This window comes from Apodemus sylvaticus, chromosome X (assembly GCF_947179515.1).
Source record: "Apodemus sylvaticus chromosome X, mApoSyl1.1, whole genome shotgun sequence".
In the NCBI taxonomy this organism is placed as follows: Eukaryota; Metazoa; Chordata; class Mammalia; order Rodentia; family Muridae; genus Apodemus; species Apodemus sylvaticus.
In genome coordinates, this window is record NC_067495.1 from 106,852,365 (window position 1) to 106,875,206 (window position 22,842).

The window sequence follows — 22,842 nt, forward strand, 5'->3', positions numbered from 1 at the left end:
ATCAAATAATAGAGAGCAGAATGAAAAGATGTGAACCAAAAAGGAGGCAGTATCCAGAGCTTATTTTGAGTTAACATTTTGGAGAGGCATAGGGTGTTTAACATGTCCAAGTATTGCTAATAGCTTGAGTAATGAGGGGTTTGTTAAGAAACACTAAACTTGGAGAGTTGAGTCCTAGGAGTTGGTGGGAAAAGAGTAAATTGGATTAGAAACATCTATACTTTCTTCATGACATTATAAACTATTGTGTTTTTATTTTCTCTAGTATCCCTCAATCATATGTAAATATATAGGGACAAATATTAGGGTTTATTCTGAATTAGTGTTTTGTTGTTTATTTGTCTGTTTTTTTGATAAGAATCCAAGAGTGTTGAAAAGATTGATGAGATACTAATGTATAAATTATTGTAGCATAATTAGCAACATGGTTCACTTTTGGAAAGGAGGGCAGTGAGGCCAAGAGGATTAATAAATTCACCTCAAGTAGAAAACAAAATGAATAAACTTAATGATATTGGCAAGTTAAACTAGTTTGTAGAGGGACAATAGTGCTGCCAGGGAGGTTAATAAATTTGCATAAAGTACAGACATTAAGGAATGTTTGTTGTCAATAGAATGAATGAGCACTGCTATTAAAATGAGATTGCTGGAAGAATGAATAATTGTGGCTAGCAAGTTCAAGATAAGGAAATAAACAGCTTCAAGTGGAGATTGTGCTCAGAGAATATTCAGGGATATGTTTACCTGAAGCAAAGTCTAGGTAAGGGTGACTGGGAGTAATGAGTGGAAAATAAGGTATACATTAGGGATTTGGAAAGTAAAATCCAAAGGAATATTAAAGTAATTCATTATTATAGAACACATTAAATAGTTAAAATACAATATAAACTTATACATGAAGCAGTAACATCTATAGGACATTCTAAGGAATCGTTAGGGAAAACAGAAATCTCATTGCTTCTTATCCAAACTGTAGAAAAATTTCTCTGTGTTCTTTTCTATATGTCTGCTAGAAATAATATGATTTTTGGTTGTATCAATATTTGAAATGAGACCAACTTTTTCCAGTCCCAAATATTTTAGCCTGTCTTGTAGAGTCAATATTATATTTCATATTTTCCTTTTGCTTTGGTCATTCCTTCATTTTTGTGTAACTTTCACCTCTGTCTTTCCTTTTCCTGAGATATAACATAAAAGAGGTAAAAACTTTGTGACAGTTTATATTTGAAAACAATCTTTGTCCTGTATTAGTAGATGATCAATGAACTATTCTGGGCATAATGCATACATAATACAATACACAACACATAGCAGAGTTATCCAATGAAAATCATTTGACCTTTTATGCTTAAATTGTTCCATAATCCTTCAGTTCTTTGTAAAGATGCCCAGTAGCGCATTGTAACTCTGATTTGTATCCCTCTGACTTGTAATTTTAGGAGGTTTAGAATTCTATCTCTACTGAGCATATGCTGGCTGACATTGAATGATGATGTGTCCTTTTGCTCATTGAACAGTAAATACATTAAGCCAGCAATCACATGCATCAATTATAGAAAATATTTCCCCCTTTTCCTTTTCTTAATATGTATTATTAAGAGTTCCATACATGACTACAGCATTTGTAATTTTCCCATGCCACTCTCCTCTTCCATCTTCTTTAGTTTTTCTGCACTCCCTCTCAAAGTCATGACCTGTTCTTTAATTTTTATATCCATATATGATGTACATCAATATTTAACTACAGTCTGCTAAATTCATTCAGTGTTTCTCATGTGTATTGGTTTAGGGATTGGATAGCTAATCAGAGGTCTCATCCCTGGAGAGGATCATTTCTCCCTCTATCAGCAGCCAATGGAGAAGTATACTGATTTAGGAAAATGTGAGTAGTTCTCTAGAATCCATGACCTAAACAACCATTTCATGATCGTGGTAATACTGTACATAAGCACATTCCTATCAAATGGGCTTTAAGTTCAATTATACAGCTTCAACATATACATGCCACTATTAAACCTTGCGTATGTTTTGCTGTACCAATTTAAAAGGGGAGCTTTATTTGTAAACAGAGAGTTCTCCATATATAAATCAAAATGGCAGAAAATGTCTTTCAAAGTTTTCAACATCTTTAGCAATTAGAGAAATACAAATAAAACTCTCAATTTCATCTTATTTCAATAAGAATCTCTAAGATCAGCAAAAATGACAGCAAATGCTGGCAAAGATGTGGACAATGGGGTGCATTTGTTCTCTGTGGGATTGACTCATGCTGAAGCCACTCTGTAAATCAGGGAGAAATCTCAAAACTGCACGTGTCAAAAGGACTCGACATCCACTACACAGACATTTGTTTAGCCATGTTCATTTCTGCTTTATATGTAATGGTGACTAAACAGAAGCAACCATCCTGCAATTGATAAATGGATGATGAGAATGTAATACATATATAATATGACATATTATTCAGTTAAAAGGACATGAAATTTGCAGGTAAATGAATAGAATTAGAAAATATTATACTGAGTGAAATGACCCAAACCCTGATAGATGAATAACATATTTTCTCTCTTATCTGTGGTTCTTAGCTCAGAATCTTTACATGGGAGGACAGAGCTTGAGTGCCACAGAAACCAGGAAAGTAAAGAGACCATGAAGGAGAAGAGTCATATAGAGAATACTGGGAGCATAGAGGTGAAATATCTTTTAGTAAAAGGAGAAATGGGGGAATAATATCTGGGAAAGAGGGTGCAGCACAATACAAAGAGAAAAGGAAGGAATGAGAGATAAATAACCCTAAGGGTTATTAGAAGAATGTTAGGTTTATTTAAAAGGCATATTGTAACTGTGAATGTGTTTGTGTGTGCTTTAACATATAAATATAGCCTTCTTGTTTCCATTTATTTTCTTTACCTTCCTGGTTACATGTATATGTATGTGCATGTGTATGTGTATATATATTAGTATGCGTAGATGTATATGTATGTGTATGATTATGTATAAATGTATAATTGACTACATATGTATGATTACCTATATATCATTACTTATATACCTATATATGATATATGTGTGCATATATTTATCATACATATTATATATATGTGTGGTATGTGTCCAAACCACTTGGGACTTTATCCTAGGGAAGACTCTTTCTCCAACTCTAGCATTGTTTACCTGCCAGTAGTTTTTTGTTCAGTGGTGGGGTGAGATACCTGCTTTTCTAAGTCAGCATGTCTGTCAGTAGTGTACTTCTTAAGCTCTTGTTTAAGAAGTTATTCTTTTATTTTTAGGAGAAACAATCTGGATCTTACAGTATTTCTGTCCCCTCTTCTGCTATGATCTATGAGCTTTTTGTTCAGGAGATATGTTGTAGATATATCAATTGGTTCTGGAGACAACATTATTGGTCACTTGTTCTCTGAATTATGGCCAGTTGTGGTTTTGTCTAATGGTCTCTATCTGTTGAAAGAGACATTTCTTTGATGAGAAGCAAAAATTATACTTACCTCTGGGCATTAGGTTAAATATTTAAAAGGAAGTTAGGTATTAAGATGATTACTTAAAGTGGTGGTAGTAGATTATTATTTTTAATGTTTTAAAATGTATTTTATAATATATGCATTTGTATGTGTGTGTGCATGTGCACATATGTGTGTTTTGCTTGCATATGTGTTTGTGTACCACATGTGTGCCTGAAGCCCAAGAAGTGTAGATGAGGCCATATAATATCATGGAAGTAGAATTATACGTGGTTATTGCTTCTCGGCATTTTGGCTAAGATCAAGTGTAGAATTATACATGGTTGTGAGTTGCAATATGGTGCTTGGAATGGAATATGGAACCAGTGAGCAACCAGTGCTCTTAAACACTGAGCCATCTCTCTAGCCCTATCTTTAATTTTTAAAGTGGATTTCACTTATTTTTATTCATGGGTATGTATTCATATGAATGCTGTGCAAAAGTCCACAGGGGCCAGAAGAGACCAGCAGATAGATCCCTTGGAATTGAAGTTACAAGTTGTTGAAGGACAAGTGATTGGGTCTTGTGAACCAAATTCAGGGACTCTGCAAGAGCAGCAACAACTCTTAATCATTGAGCTGTCATTTCAGCTCAAGTTTAAACATTACTTAATTTTCAAGATATTTCTCTTGGGATGGTGATGTAGTTTAGTTGATAAAGTTTTTGAGCAGCTTTTGTATAGTTTTGGGTTACACATTCAGCATTACATAAAATTAGGCAGGATGAGGACTACCTTTGACTCTAGCACTCAGGAGTATCAGAAATTCAGTGATCATTAAATGTATGGCAATCACGGGCTATATAAGACCCTTTATCTCTTTTCATAACAACAAAGTATAGGGTCAGCGAAATTCCTAAACTGATAGTCATTGGCTGCCATGTTTGACAGCCTGACTTCACTTCTTAGAATGGAAAGAAGGAACTTACCCTGCATATTTTCTTCTCACCTTTATGTGTATGTTGTAGCACACACTGACATACATATGTGCATTAAATAAATATAAAAAAATTTGTCCTTTCAGTCTCAGAGTTTCTCCTTTGTTGAAATTCCTAACTAATAGGGACTAGGAGAAAGAAAGAACTGCACAGGCTGAAGAAAATGAATAAACTAACTTGTGTCATATCTGAACTTGTGGTATCCTCTGCTCTCTTGTCATCAGGTATGTCATGTGTACAGTGCATCATCTCCTTTGTTGTCTTAGCTGAAAAAAGGGACAAGAAAGATATAAATTTTTCTTGTATTGAATAGTGATGAGAGTTAATACTACTGTTTATGTGATGGAAACTTGTCGAATATATCTTAAATATTCACACTACAAAAAGGCAACAGTGTTAAGAAAGGACTGGTTAAGTAGCTTGATTATGATAGTAATTTTACAAGGTATTCATATATCAAAATATTATATATACAATACTTATATTTTTGTCAAGTATACGTTAATGAAAGTCAAATCATTTGAAATATAAATAAAAATATATCGAATAAAAAAGAAAATAGTAACATATTAAAAAGTCTCTTTTGTTTATTTTTCTGCTTTAAACAGTACTTTGTCTTTTATTTTGAATGATACAACTTTCTTCTCTCTAATATGATAGAGGGCGGTTAACTTCAAGCTTCTTATGCTTACACATTGTTGTCTCTATTTTGTTTGTTTGTTTATTCATTTTGGCCATTGTTTTACATCAGAAATTCTAATGCTTTGGCCATCGTGACAAAATATCTAACTAGAGGCACCATCAGGACAAAAGATCCATACTCTTCTGTAGCCAAAATTGTCACACTGCAAATTAAGATTACTTAGCTCTTTCTGGCTCTCCAGTATCAGCAACAAGATAACTTACAATATAACCTTCAAAACGCTTTTTAGTTTCAGATTTAAATGTAAGTTCATAACTTTTCCCCACTATTAAATATGATTACAGAGCTGCAAATGAAAAATTTTGATGAAAATTTCCATTTTGTTTTAGATGCTAAATGTTTCCTATGGGTACCTATGATTGAACTCTGGGTATCTAACTTTGAGGCAGTGTTTTGAAAGCATTTTTATGTTGGGAGGTGGGTATTATCTTAAGGCTACATAACTGTGTATTTGGGGGGGGGGGATTGAATGAAAATGGCCTGCATAGTCTCATAGAAATTGGCACTATTTGAAAAGAATAAAAGTTGCAACCTTGTTGGAAGAAGTATTTTAGTGAGGGGTGGACTTTGAGGTTCTCTTTCTCCTTCAGATCAGGATATAGAACTCTCAACTTCTCTAATACCACATCTGCCTGTAATCTGCCATTCCTACCACCATGCTGATAATGGAGTAGACCTCCTAAACTGCAAGCCAGCCCCAATTAAAGGCTTTCCTTTATTAGGGTTGCCAGATCACGGTATCTCTTTAAGGTAACACAACCCTGACCAAGGCAATCACTGAGCTGTTGGCAGCTCCCATGGTGTGTAGATATTACTAGGCCTTGCCTTGTCCGCCTTCCTGGCCCATAGAGATGCAAATAGATTCCCATACCTAGATTCATAGTCCCAAGCTTTTTCTGCCATAGAGTTTACTGCACTATAAATGTAATCTCTCATCTACTTTCATTTAATTCTAATATATAATTTTTCCTTCTTGGCACTGTCCTCCATTGTATGGGCTCTTTCCTTAATTCCCCTAAAAAGCACAGGGAAGTTTGTATAATTGCATATCCCTTAGCTTCTACTCTGGAACTTCTGTCTATAAATACTAAGAGGAGCCAATAACTGATAAGATATACAAACATACTTTAGGAAGATAGAAAATAAGCAAATGAGTTTTGCCTGAAGACATGAAACCATTATCTAAAGTTTACCAGAGATGCTAATGAGAAACAATTATCTGCACACATGAAATATGGAAAGTCTACAGAGATTGAAATGACAAGCATCTCAGAAGGTAATGTGATAGGAAATACATGGCAGAAACTAAGGAAGAATATGTGAAAAATATGAAAGAAATTGGACTAATAGGACTACTTTTCACTTCAGTGACCAGGTGTCTTCCTTTTTATCATTTATTTCCATGTGGAAAATTGTAATACTCATTTGGGCATGGTGTTACATGCCTTTAATCCCAGAATTCATGAGTTAGAGGCAGGAAGAGTTGGAGGGTAGCCTAATCTACAGAGTGTCTTCCAGAACATTTGGATCTAAACAGAGTAACCCTACCTTGAAAACCAAAACAAACCAACCAAACAAACAAAAAACCAAAAAGAAAGAATGTAAAATAAAAACAAGAACAAAAGAAAATCATAATTGAGGACTAAAATCCCAGGGATTAGCATGTATACATTATTAGGTGTCCCACACGATGAGCCTGTTCAATAAATGTCAACTGCTATGGCTGTCATCGGTATTTGTATTGTTATTATTATACTATTATCAAACGAGTGGACAGTTCAGTAGTGAATTATTTCCCCAGTCTACATGAAACCTTGAGTCTAATCACTTGGATACAGAGAGGCAGAGAATGAGGGAGAGGAAGAGGGGGTAAATATTATTATTTTAAAATCTGAAATGAAAATAAATAACCCACTATATTTATCCATTTGTTTATTTAAAATATAGAAGTATGAAGTGATGACTGAATCATTTGTCTTTAAGAACTTAGAGAAATAGAAAAGAATAATCATAGGAATATTTGTATATAGTATTTCCTTAATAGTTGGAATGAGTGAAATTTAAATAATCGAGTCTGCAACTCCTTACATTTCTCTAATTTTCTGAACCTATTTATAGTTTCATACTAACAATGGGTTCCATTTTAGTTAAAAGATGCCAGACATGATTCCAACGATTTGCTAGATATATATTATCGTTCAAAATGAGGAACACTTTCTCAGGAGCACTATGCGGATCACTCAATTTTTCTCATGGGCTACAGTACTTACAACTACCCCTGAGCCAATCAATCACTGACAGTTAAAGTAGGCCAATGGCATTGATTAAGATTTACACCTTCCTTAGGAATACTGTTCGAAAGGCCTGAGTCACATGGTGCATATGTGAAATACATTGAAATACATTGCTTCTTTACAGAAAGAGAGCAAAGGGGATTTTCAGTAGGAAAACCTGCAGCAGAGAAAATTTCTCTGCTAATTGTAGCAGAGAAAAGGATTCTCTGGAGTTTTCCATCAATCTTTAAATATTCAATAGACCCCTCTTAGACTAAAGATGAGAATGACGACCTATAAATTTCTTGAAAAAAATGGGAAAGAAAAGGTAACTTTTCTAGTGGAGTTTACTCTATGGACTATTCTTTCCTGTCAAAGATTAAATTTATTGCTATGACAGTCAAATTTCTATTAAAAGAATGGTTGGTTATCACAGTGTGGTATCAAAAACAAGATGAACCTATATAATTAAAAAAATACCTTTATATAATACATAGAAATAAAAAACTGTATGAAAGAAATATAACTATAATTGAGGAACTCCTTTAGCTGCCATATTTGACATGTTAAACTTCCAATCACTTTGACAAAAACATGAAATAAAACTACTTAAAGGAGGAGAACATCAAAGAAAATGATAACTGCTGATCTAGAATTATATACTATGGAAGGCTACCATTCAGAATTAAAAGTGTGTTGCTTTTCTCCTTGCTATAAAAATACACCCAAGAAGGAACTTGAGGAAAGAAAAAAAGAAATATAACTATATATTTTCATTCATGAGTAAAAATTGCAGTTACTTGACTCTCATCTATGACCAAAGAGTATGAGAAAAATGAAGTTCACCTCTACCTGACTTTCTTTTTCGTGAGCACCTAGGAAATGAATTACCATTCTGCAACTAGCCTTATAAATTGCAATGAACTAATTATAATACTTTTTTTTACAGTTCAGCCTACTTAAAAATCAAACTGTGCAAGTTGAGATAAACCTACTGGCAATTAAGAAACAGGAAGATATATTATCTTCAAATGCTCATGAGATTTCTTGGAGTTTGGAAAGCCACATCTGTTTCTGTTTGGTGTTTTTCCATTGATAATAGAAGCTCTTTGAGGCCCTGTTGACTTGCTGATATGCAAATGATCTCTACCCAAGCGTACTTCCTTTCTGAAATGGAAAGTTTACAAGCAAATACACAGCAAGAAGTCATGGTACATTCACCTCAGAGTTTGAAAATTGTATGCCAGGTCTCATAAGTAATATTTCAATTTGGGAGAGAGACAGTTGAAGCTTATGCTATTTTTCAGTGTATTTTGCATTAAGGAAGAAAATTACATTTTTAAAACTCTGGGTAAATTGCATTGGAAGAATAAATATGCTGTCTCTAAATCAGCTCAGAATATTCTTTATTTGACTTCTCTATTTCATTCCAGATTTCCAAATACAAAAAATTTAATTTGGCATTAAGAGAACAAAATCAGAAAACCACAACCTGCAAATATGTTTGACACAGATAGTTCATTGACTTTAGCGATTTGCAAAGAATAGATTTTTCCAAGTTTCATTAAAGTACATGTACATTCAGTTCTGTGATCATCAATCATAGTTGAATCAACCATTTTAGATGAATTTGGAGTTATAAGATAGAAATGATAGATAATTGAGCTATTAGCAGAACAAAAGCTATTTTTACAAGCTAAAGAAGTGAGTCAATATGTATATTCATTCATATAGACATGACATTCACTGACATTATGTCAGCCTGAGGAAATAGATGTTTCAAATTTAGCTCACAAACACTGTAATATTATTTTGTAAGTATTAAATTCCTTTACTTCTTTGGATTTATCAAAGTACCTACAAAAATTCAGTTCTGTCTTGACCATTGAGATTTATCATGAGATTTTTATGAATTTGGTTCATTAACTATATGTCAAGAATACTGTCTCTCATAGAAGAAACTAACCACACTTGCATGGAATCAATTACATTTCTCATAATATTCAGTGTACAAAACATTTAATATTCAGTAACAAAAATGTTTACAATATTCCTAGTGTGTGTCTAGTACAGTGTCAAGTGTGATGTTAACACAGGTAGGAATTAGGACACATGGTTGCTCAACATAAATACAGGGTCTTTGAGAATTTAGTGTCTGGAATGAAACTGAAGAACAGCCTATACTACAGAGTAACTGTATCTACTCTTTTGTTGCTAATCCATAATGTTGAAATTCCCTCTCCAATATGTTGTTATGAAGATGTATAGGTTTAAGGAAGTGATTGAATCACAAGGCTTATTACTTCTTTATGAACTGGATCAGTGCTTCCACAAAAGAAACCTTTGGGACCTCTTTCAACTCTTTGACCATGTAAGATGAGAAACAGGGTGTTATTAATAACTTTGAGTGAAATTTCACATGGATATATTTCTGGCAATATATACTTATTTGGACTTCCCAGATTCAAGATTTGTAGCTAATAAAGCTCTTTCTTTTGTTTTAATATTAGGTGATGTAAAGATTTTGTTAAAGTAACTCAGGTTGGAATAATGTGCTGGTTTCGGCTTGTCACATTAAGATACATCAGCTGAAGGCAATAACTACATCTCTACAAAAAGGAGTACCTGAAGATGCAAGCCAAAATTGTTATGGACATATTTGGGAAAAAATGCACAGTTGATCTGAGTAAGAGAGACTGTAACTATAGTTACATTCCAGAATGCAGAAAAGATACTTATAAACAGGTTTCTTACTATTTTGAGAGCATTGCTTTTGGATTATTGAATTTCTGTTGAAGAGGCTTAAGCTATTCAAATCTGTCAGGTGGTAGGAAACTGCTGCTTATATCCTTGCTTATTTGTTTCTATTTCTAGTTATCACTATCTCCAAGCAATCATTCCAGTGGTTTAAGATTTAAGGCTTCCTGTAAAATGTGCTTTGTTGTATAATTGTGTTTTTTTTTTCTTACAGAAATGGTATTTTCACACAGTTCTTATTCTATTTATTTTCCCTCTCTATTTGACATGTTTATTATGTTCTATATAATCTGTCATGCATATATGTATCTATTCTGTCACTTATAAATAATATAAAATGCTTACATTGCATATCAACTACCATTTACCTATAAAATACCCCCATGATGAGTATTCTGATCACCTTGATTCCACTGTAAATTCACATTCTAGTTAATACTTTTGTCTCTGTCCCTTTTTTGTACAACCTGCCAGAGCACATATTCTTGGCCATATTATTGTGTATATTAGCTAACTACATGTCCTGTTACTTTACATAATCATTACTTCAAACAATAGTATAGGATGGATAATGGAACCTAGAGATTAATAAACCTTTTCTGTAAGAGGCCAAAAAGTACTTGGTCTTTGCAGTTATAAAGAAGGATTAGGTATCCGCTTCCTCTGATTCTTTTTCTCTTGATCTTGTAATATACTAGAAATGAAAAAATAAACAATTCTATACTTAATCTGATGGTTTATCCTTCACGTACTGTGGAGATCATTCCAATGCAGTCTTTTACTCCATCAACATGTGACAAATCATTCCATTCTTAGTTTGCTTCCTTCTGTTAGTTGGTCTTTGCAATGAAAATAAAGTGAACAGTCACTGATTTAACTTCCATTTCCCTGGTTACAAGTCAGCTATATTTGGTTATTAATTACTCATTAACATTTTGAGTTTCATATCAGTGAGTTTCCTATTGAAACATTATATTCAGTTTTCCATTGTGATTTTTTATTGATTGATTGATTGATTGATTGGTTTTTTTGGATTTGGGTTTTTCGAGACAGGGTTTCTCTGTATAGCACTGGCTGTCCTGGAACTCACTCTGTAGGCCAGACTGGCCTTGAACTCAGAAATCTGCCTGCCTCTGCCTCCCAGAGTGTTGGCCACCACTGCCTGGCCCATTGTGATTTTTTAAACGTTTCTTTTGTTCATTTTTAATATGTTCATGTTTTCAGTCACTGTTTCATTATTAATTTTACTCACTTGATCATAAGGAAGAAAATTGGTATATTTTAAACATTTTAGAAACCAGTCTCATCTGGATGGAGATGGAATGACTAATGCCAATGTGCAGAGACTTTCTGAGAAGCGAGATATTTCTTCTAAGGTTGAATGGCCATTTAAGTCTTAGTTGTATTGTTGCATTGTAATATTTTAATTATTAAACAGATGCATAGATTAGACTATGGTATTTTCTTTCAGATCTAATTCATTTGACCTGTGTATGTAGACTAGGAGTGCCATTGTAAATCCTGAGAGCTGAGTGGTCAAACAGACATCAGCAATCATCTAATCTGGATATCTCATTTTCCCTGGTAACAAACAGAGGATGGAGCAGGTTAGGCACTTAGTCAGTTTTCCATAGTTAACTGGTGGCAGAGGCTGTAGCAAAATTTCCTGCTTCACAGTACATTGGGTTTTCCATTACCTCAGTATAATTTCTAAATTGCATGGTTCAGCAGTAATATTTAAGTTAGTTCCAGAGGGCAGAGGATGTCACTGAAGCAGAAAAAGTATGCAAAATTATGAATATATAGGTTTTCTTAAGGGGGATTGGTTTGAGAGAAATGTTATTAGTACTTTTGTTGTGATCCATGATTGATTTGATTGTTATTTACAGAAATAATTATAAAAAAATCTACACCTTTACCTATCCTTATTGTGTAAGTCATACCCATTCCTTATCTGTCCCAGAAAATTGTATTGTCATTTTCTTTCCCCTTAAATTCAATTCTACACATCTTATGGATTTTAACAATTTTGAACAATTAAGACTGTAATAAAACCATTGTAGAAAGCTTCACATCATGCCCCGAGAAGAGCCTCTGAACTGGTATCCGGCAATCATTTCCTGATAAGTGGACAGTAGATGCCCATTTCCCTCCTAGAGAATTTGGTAGGGAATTATTACAAGATCCACGTTACATTACCCACTGTAATGGAAAAGCTTGAGAAAGTGTGATGCTGTTTAAAGTCTTTGTCACCATAATGTATTTCCATGAGGCTTCATTTTTACTTACCTGGACAATGGTGGTCCATAAAATGAGATCTTGCTATTCTTCTCTCAAGGCGAAGTAAACAAAAGGAAAAGATGCTCACGGTGTTATGATGATGCTATAATTTGAATGTGATTTGTTCTCCTCTGACTCATGTATTTGAATCTTGTTCCCCATCTGATGGCATGGTTTGGAATGGTTATAGAGGTTTTGGAATGTTATATCAACAATGGCAGACTTTAATATTCAATAGACTGCACACATTTGATATTCTTTCTCTAATCTCTGTGGGTAAATATTAGGTGACTAGACTTCCTATGTCTTCTACCATGCCTAACTCCCTATGATAGAATGATACATTCAAACTGTAAAGGAAAATAATCCCTTCTTTCTTTAAGCATCTTCTTGTAAGGTATTAGATCACAGCAATGAAAAAAATTAACTAATACACTTGGTTCTAAAAATTTCTATAAACAAAGACATTTTGTGATTATGGAGAGTGAAGACAGAGCCACATTTAGTACATTTTTAGATTATAGGATCATTTAACTTGGAGTGGGGGTTAGAAATACACACATGTTGCAAACTTTCAGAAAAGATATTGCAGGGTATTTTTCCCCTCAATAGAAATATCCCCAGCTTGTTTGTTTCTTGTTCTAAATTATACAGTATGAGATTTTACTATTTTATCCAAGATTTTTTTTCCGAAGTAAAGTGTCAATACAAAGGCTAACTTTCAAAAGGGTTGCTCAGCTGTAATTTTCTCACCTGATTTCCTCAGCAAGATGCCCAGCATCTGTGAGCAAGAGTCTGTGTTCTATCCATTTGCAGTGCTTCAAATGTCCTTACAGAAATCTCTAAATGCTGGCCAAGTTCAATGTGATTGGGAACAGTTCCTTATACTATGATTCCTTGCTGCACAGTCATTTCTACTTTTGCTATGCTGAAGATATTCCTTTTGCCTTTTCTTTCTCCATACAGAATGCCGTGCTGCTATTCAATAGCTTTCCTCCCAGCCCTTTCCCTAGCAGGACACCTTCTTCAATTATATTCTTTCTCTTTGCAATGTAGCCAAAGGACATAATTTAAGCACCCCACTTATTTTTATTTTTTATTTATTTATTTATTTTTTGCAAGTCAAAACACATTCCTTGCTTGGGTGGAGGGAAACAATGAGAAAATGGAAGGTAAGAGAAAGCCTTTCTCAAGTTTGACTTCCTGGGGCAATGCATGGCCTATTTTAGAAGTAAGAGTTATAAAGAAACACAGAGAATAGTGCCTTCTGTAGATGATCAATATCAGCTCACTTCCATTCCTCACTTTCCAGATGCTTGAGAGAGTTAATGAGATGACAAGTGGCCTAAGCACACTGAAATCATTCTGCCCTTGCTATTGTGGAGCAAATGAAGCTTTCAGGATATCTCAGATTCCTTCCATGGTAGGACATGTTTGACCTTAAAATACCCCATTCTGCCCTCATAAAGGAAATGGGACATCAGTCTGCTGTGATTTTCTTACTCTTTTATATTTCAAGGCCCCTTGCTAAAGCCTATACAGACACAATAAAGATTAGAACTATCAAGTAAGTGCACATAGAAGTGCAAATCAACAAAATACAATATTATTGGTTGTTGGTTATGAGTTGAGACTCAATGTTAACAAAGTGAGTAATAAAATCGTAGTTGTATGGAATATAATTTATTGCTTACTGATTATGGTAATTCCCCCACATTTAACTAAGAGAAAACTGGGATGAAAAGATTACATATTTATTCAAGTATTCTACATGAAATGCCTAGGTATCTTGAATGAAACAAAAACAATTTCATTTGTGGTGACCTATCAATATGTGTAATAAACTGTTAAGTTATAAGAGTTCACAGTCATTCCTAGTAGGAATAACATCTTTTTTATAGTACAGTGTAATTTCTGTATAAATATAAATTGAATTTCTAAAAACAATTCTGTGTTTCTTTGTTGGACATTTACCTCAGCATGGAAGCTAACACATACTTAGCTCCTCAAATGGATAGTGCTTGCAAACTCATTCGTCAGTGTAACAGCAACATTTATTGAAAACTTAAAAATATCAGATATAATATAAAGTTAATATCATATGTATTAGGCTAGTTCCCATTATTAAGAACACTTTTTCATCTGTGGTTTTCTATTACATATATCTATTTATATGGATACATTTATATACATCCATTCTGGCTGTGTCTAAAGTAAAGAGGTACACAGTATTAGTAGTAATTGTAAGATTACTGGAAATGTTCTTCAAAACCATATTTACCTTATTTCCTCATGAAGATAACACAACTCCAAGGTCAGGATTTGCCAAGGGTGAAAACAGTTACCCAGAGGATATTTCATTTCTTTCCGTTTTATGAAATTCAACTGAAGACTCAAAATTGCATTTCCTTTTCGTACCTAGTAAGCTCTTGTTGAGTTCTAGGATCAATAAATTCAGTGTCCACACTGTCACTGACCAGGTTCAATAAGTCCAGTGTCTGAATTGTTGCTTACCACAGGATGGACTTATAAAGATATTATTTTGCAATATAGCATAAGTTGGTATCTGTACATGATATATGAAAATAAACTGCAAATATTTTTGCTTAGCTAGGCATGCTTACTCTATTTATGGTTGCAAAGAGCTAAGTAACTAGTGATGCCAGGCACTTGATATTATATTGCAACCCAGTGTATATCAATATTTGTTTTCTGAATAATTATATATACACAATAGTAATCATATCTTATGTTTGTGAAACAACAAATCGAAAGTGGATGTCAGATTTGCTGGGCAGAATTTTTTATCTTAAATATGTTTCCCATAAGCCTATTATTTTTTATCACTAGATCACAGGACATCCATCATCATAAATGTTTGTTTTCAAGCTCTTTGAAGGGCATACAGAAGTCCTGAATATAAAAATTCTAACCAGCATTTTCGTTGTAGTTAATAAAAAACAAAAGTTAAAGTCAAAGCTGGGAACCAACAGACAGATTTGCAGTCTGAGAGGGACTTTCACAGGAAAGGGGTTGCCCTGCTTTAAAATCATTTTCTCTGCCTCTTTTTGGGGGTAATATTTTTTTCTTTTTGCACATGGAATAGAAACCTGTTTCATGATGTTTTATGAGAAAGAAGCAAAATCAGATATGACTATATTAAATTAAACCAAAAAAAAAAAAGAAACAGACAATTTATTCTGAAAAAAAAAAACTGTTTAATTATCCACACCAATGATTTTCTCATCTAATTTGGTGATGTTGGAAAGTGCAGGTTCAAGAAAATTTTTCAAATGTCACTTTGGGCAATGGTTATGTGCCAAATGATCCCAGGGCATAAAAAAAGAAAATACCTCCACAGAGTAATTGATTACACTCAGGTTTTCCATCCCTCATCTCTCTCTCCCTTTAAATGTTATTGAGACTCTGAGATTTTATGCAGATTGGAAGATGGTGATGTATAATTCAACAAAACTCATATTATTCTTAAATAACAAATCTGCACCACTAATTTTCTACAGAGTTAATTCCAATATTTGTCACTGACAGAGAGAATAAATACTTCATAGTATTTTATTATTGATTTTTGGGAGAAACTGATAATAAAAATTAGGAAAGAACATTATAGTTCTTTTTGTTGAAATTTATGTATCTCCTATCAATGCAATAGTTGAGGATACTGGAAAGAAACCTTGCTGGCAGAAAGATGTGAAATATGGAAGTGATTTTATTTTTTATTCATCATGAAATATTATCAATATTTTAGGAAATGTGGAAGATATATAAAAAGTATAGTATGTTCATGAAAAACATGGCTGGCTAAAGTAGAATGAGTCTTCTGGCATTTTATAACATGACGTTCTGGGATGATGCTCCACTGGCTGGGAGAGGCTCATTCAGATCTCTGATTTGGCAAGTAGACTGGCAATTCTGTGGCACGAAGCTCCATTCAGAATCATTCACAGTGGCTTGAAAGAACACACTAGCTAAATGTCTAAACTAGGCTGGAATTCAACATGTTAATTCGATTTCAAAACAAAGTATACCAAAGTATGACACCTTCTTTTTAAGCTTTTAAATACTATAATGCTTTATTAATTAATTAATTAATTAATTTATTTATTTATTTATTTATTTATTCATATGTAGCTCAGATTAAGTGGTGTTTGGTTGTTCGAGGGTCTAATATTTACAGACACAATCATTCCTTTTGATATTTCAAGGTAGGTACTTGAATAACAATGAATACATTTCTTAGATTTGTTTTCAATGTTTCATATTCCATAAGTGTCATTTGTATTCTAATTTTATAACCTGATGTGCTCAGAAGAGTGAACCCATGGGAACACTATGCAACACGGGTTGGGAGAGACATTTATGGCCTATTTAAAGTGCTTGTGCAGAAACAAGGAAGACAGCTTACAAATATGAAACTGAATACATCCCCCTGGGTCCTTATTATTTGCATTGTTTGTAAGCACATTCTAATTGCTAGTAAGATACCACCAGTATTCTTAGCTTGTTCTTAAGGTTTTACTGCCTTCACTTAAAGATGGAACACATTTGAGACAATTACTCAAAAAAATGCATTGAGCTGTTACTATAGAAGAGATACAAAGGATGTATATTATTTAATATTTAAGGAGTAGGGAATTTTTGAATTTGATACTAATGTAAGTAGGAGAGTATGCATAACGTAGTTAATCTACTTTTGCCAGCATCCAGCATAAACCTATATGTCTGGCACATGTGTAAATGTTCAGAAGGAACTTAATGTGTGAATGAATGATCTTTCAGAATTCCTGGATTTTAATAATTCTGTATTATTTACCAGTGATATTTCTACATGGAAATCACTAAAACTCTTCCTTCTCCATGGCGTGGGATATGAGCTAAGGACTCAGGAATTCAAATTCAGGCTATATCCAATGAAACATTGTCTGAAAACAAAGAAACAAAGAGACAAGGACAAAACAAAAAGAAACATGTAAAGCAATGTGTAATCTTGAATGCATCTTGGATGAGAAATGAGACATTAGAAAAGAAGTCAGTAATATTTGAATAAGAACTGAAGGCTATATAAATTATGACAGCTGATCTAATGCTTTCAAAATTATATTTTGATTAAGGAGATATTAACAGTTATACAATCTATTAAAATTTAGAAAAAATGATTTTCATATTTAACAATATTTGAATCTAGTATTATTCACAATGAACTTTTCTATAAGGAAAGATCTCTCCCCAAAACTGGAACTTACAATTTTGGCAAGATTGGCTGATCAGCAAAATCATTGAATCCACTTTTCTCCATATCACAGCTGAGGTCACAGATGCGAACCACCATTCAAATACTGTTTTCCCATGTGTGTGTGTGTGGGGGGGGGGGCGGTGTCTCCGATCCTTGTTCTTGGGCAACTAGCAATGTCTCCACTAAGCCATCTTACTAGCCCCAAATAAAGCTGAAATAAATCATTCGGTTCAAATTTATAATCATATTACTACTACAAACTCATTCCATACCCACATTATCATTCTTGAACTTACAAGCATTGCTTTTAATTTCTTGATTTCATAGTATTGTCCATGCATGTCAGAATAATTTTTGATAACGTTAACTTTACACCAAATCTACACAAAGACAATCTATAGTTCAGAACCACTTGACTATTTCAATAGTTAACAGCCTGTAGACCCTACAATCAGTCCCCCTTTTCATCATTAATACCACATCATCTGTAAAACCAAGTCACTAACAGCTCCCTTGTTCTTAACTTGATAAAAGTTTGTAGAAATACACCAAATGCTGCCCTTATTTGTGATTCTTCTAAGCGCTTTGTAAACCATTTATTTTATATCTTATCTTCTATCACACTAGGCTAATTGTTTTTTGCCACACTGAAATACTCTTAATCCTACTACACAGATATAGACATAATTACTTATAAGGTACATATGCTGCAACTGTGTAGAATGAAATCTTGATGACTAAAATTTTCAGAGAGTATAGTGCAAAATACATATATCCTTAATAACTAATTGCATTTTTAGTAATAAGAATTTATTTTTTCACTGGAATTTTTACTAGAACTTAGTAAAAACTTTAGAATTTTCAATTTAAGTGTGTCATAGTGTGTTAGGTAAGAAGCAAGCAGACATGTTTGTATCATTCTACAATGTCAAAATCCACTAAGTTATAATAAATTCACAATTTACATCAGTTTCATTTTCAGTAATTTTTCTGAGTAATCCTGTTATCTTTTATAGCTCTTTCAGGGGCAAAAAGATCCTTTTATATCAATATTTAACACTGAGTAGCACACCACACATTGTGTGCCTCATAGTATATGTATATACCAAGATTACAGAATGATAACAAAATGCTTAGAGTGGCCAGAGAACAGTTAAAGATAGAAGATACTAGGAAAGCAAAATCTTGACAACTGATGGAACTGTAAGGAGAATCTTTGTATTGATAAGATATGAAAATCTTAAAGGAGACCCCCTGAATACACAGGGTTGGGCTGCTGCTAAGTTAAAGGTTTGAGAACAGCTAGAGAGTGTATTCCAGCTTTTGGGCAGATATATGGAATCATGGGGCTACAGGAGGAAAGAGAAGGGGTTCAGATCTGCATAAACAAGTGGACAGCAGGTCCAAATATGTGAACAAGAAGATGTTTAGACTATAATCTGACTACATAGCATTAATAGCACTGGGAAAACTTCACTGAAGTCCTTGGGTCAGTAAAGATTTTTCTTGTAATTGATGCCTTGTTGCACACACCACTGATGTACAAATCAGGTTATCAGATGATGATAGATCAGTACCTCTGGGGCCATAATTAAACTGACATAGTAAGTTTATTTTGTACTTCTTTCAATTAAAATACTTCAATATTCATTGGCTAGCTTTTTTTTTTTGTACTGTATTTCTCACTGTTATTCTTCTTTCTTTTTTCCGTTATCTTCCTAATTTACCTTGCGGGAACTTTGATGTGATGGAGAATTTTCTAATTATAATATATTTAATAGAGTTAGGAAAAAAAGTAACAATGATTTTACTATATCCAGAATAAACAGTTCTGCAAGCATATTACTTTCCTTTAAACGTCATGTTCTGAGTTCAGCAAGATGAATTAGAAGGTAAAGGTGCTTACTGCCAAGCTCGACAACTTGATAAATAGAACTGACTCACTCATCTGATCTTTGACCTCCACCTACACTATATGGCATGCATGCACTCAAACACACATATGCACAAGTAGATGTAATGAAATTATTTTTTGATACTTTAGTATATAAATTCAATGAAAGGTTTTATGCTTAATTTTATGCTTTGCATATGTATTTTATTCATACTCACATATGAACTTTAATTTATTCTTACTCATGAATAGTTATGAATTTATATAAAATACAAAGAATACTATTATCTTATAATTATTTAAAGAATTCCCAGGACAGTCAAAGTAGAACACCATTTTCCCATTGAATTAAAATGTGACTATTGTACGAATTAGCTTTGATATGGTTGTGAATGTATTTATTTCATAAACATTTCCCTCTGGAATCATGCCATTAATGCTTTACTTAAATTATGTTTTTAATATTCTTTAGCATTTCATAGTACAAGTTTGTATAAAATCATATTCACAATGTGTGATAAATTTTACATATTTATTCCTCTACTGACATATTTAGGATTGTTTTGGAAAGCTAGAGAATTAAGATTATGTTTCTTCACAATGTTACATTAATTTACAAAACTAATATGTGCATACAATATTGGCATATCATATAAGTTACTGTTCTATCTCTGTAATAAGTCACCAGGACCAAAAATAAATGAAGAAAAGTTTTATTTTGGTTTAGGGTTCCAGATGACGAGTTTTCCATTATGATATAAAAGTATGATGGCCAGAGTGAGAAGCTGAAGAGTGCATCTTGACCACATTCAAGGATCAGAGAAAGTGAATTAGAAGTGGGCGAAGCCATGAACTCTCAAAACCTGAACCCAGTGATGTGTTTCCTCCATCAATGCCGGTTTTTCTAGGCCTTGTCATACAGTGACACCAAATAAGAAACATGTGTTCAAGAACATGGGCTTATGGAGGATATTGCTAATTCAAACCACCACAGAGATACTTTAGAAATATTGTGCATTTCTATTTAGGTTGTCTTCTTTCAAGTGATACCAACTTTTTATCCATCCAGGAACTGTCAACACTAAGTATCTGTTTAGTTTGTAATATGTTTTGAGAAATACATTTTAATGTTTCCCCTAAATACTGTGATTAAAAATTAGATTTTTACTTTCATCAGTTGTACTCAAACTTTTATCAAAATCATATGATGATCCAGTAACATAGGTCAGGAAGTAGAATACTTTCTGTGCAAGCCTGGAGACCTGGACTTATCCCCTGGAATCCATGTAAAGGTGGAAAGGGAGAATTAACTTCACGAAAATGTCTTTTGACTTCTATATGAATTTTGGTTCTTGTATCCCTCCATCTTGATACACACACACACACATACACACACACACAAACATACACACACATATATACATATATACATAGATACATATATACATATGAACATATGTACATACATAGATACATACACATCTATACACATATACACATATAAACACACATAACACCAATATGTGTTATGTGTAAGCATATTTCTCTGGTTACTTGTACTACTTTGTGTAGGCCTGAGGCCTTTTGGGTTTTCTCTATTCATTTGTCAAGTCTATTAATATAGTCCTTGTTCAGTTCATGTTTGGGCAGTTATATTGTTGAGACTTTATGGGCATAGCTTCTGATATTACTATGAGACACCCTCTTACAGAAAATTTTCTGATCTAAATCATAAGATGTTTTATTCTCTTTTTCTGCAGTGTTTCATGTGCCTTGATTACAGGAGTGTGATGTATATATCCATTAATATTGGCCTGCACAACTCTGCACTTTGATTAGTTGTGGTTTTCTGCAACAGTTTCTGTCTGGCAAAAAGCTGTTTGCTTGAGAAGTGAAGACCATACTTATCTGTGAGTACAAAGACAAATGATTAAATTATTCCTAAAGATTATGCTATTTTATAAAGTACTAGTTGTAGTTTCTTCTCCAATATCTAAGACTTCAATAGTTCTAAAGATTTGGTTAGGTTTCCAGTGCCAGGCAGTTTCCCTATTGCTGAAAGAGATTTTAAGTCCAATTAGAGAGTTATTGCTTACTGCCAAAGTATGTGCACCAGTACTGTGCCATGGTGATCATTAGTATAGTTCATAGGCATTGTAAGTATAAGTTCATAAAAATCCTGTATATAAATATTTGAAGTTGCTTAATCTATACTGTAAAAATTAAGTTATGCATAGGGACTATTGGTTACCCCCTACTTTGGAAACCTACATGGTGACTTCTGATATCACAAAAGCTGGTCCGTAGGGAGGAAGTATTCAAGTCACTTCTAGAACAATTTATGAGAATAAATGTATGTAAAAAACTGTATGTGATAAATTATTTCAATTGATTGTCACATACAAACCTCATATCAGACTTTTTCTAGTTGAAGTAGTGGTTGGAGTAAGTTCAGTTTAACAACATTAATTTTACAACATTAATTTTAATATGGACATTGTAAGCCATATTTGTTTATCTTTGATTAGCACTATTATTACACTTTTATGTAATTACTGCCAAATTAAAATATAGAATAAGTTTACTAATTCAATGTGATAGATCATACTTAGTTGGTCTCTTCCACTATTATTCCCTGGAAACTAGTGAATCCCTGTTTCATCAATACTGTGTTTTGTTTTTCCAAAAGAACTATACAGTATGCAACTTGTTCCTTCTAATATCTGTCTTCTCTTTTTTGTGAGACAAGATTTTGCTATGTAGCTCTTGTTACCAAATTCCTATGCTGACCAAGCTGGTCATGAACACATACAGATTTATATCCATCTATCTTCAGATTTCTGGGATAAAAGACATGAGCCACCCATGCTTGGCTGGTATCTTTTATTTAGCATAATGAAACTGAGATTCAACGTTACTGTTAAATGAAATCTCTACAATTGTATTCAATTCTGATAATGTCTTTATCCATCAAAATACTGGTGGGCATTCGATTTACTTCCTGATTTTCATAGTATAGACTAAGTATAGTACAAATATTTCTATATGGTATTTCTATGAACTTATATCTTTATTTTTAGATAAATATTTAAAAATGAGATTGTTTAATTACATGCTAAGTTAAACTTAACTTTATAAGACACCAAATTCTCAAACTGGTTGTGATAGTTTATAATTTCCAACAATGTGGATAAAAATCCCAGATTTCCTACAAGTTTGTCAGCGTTCT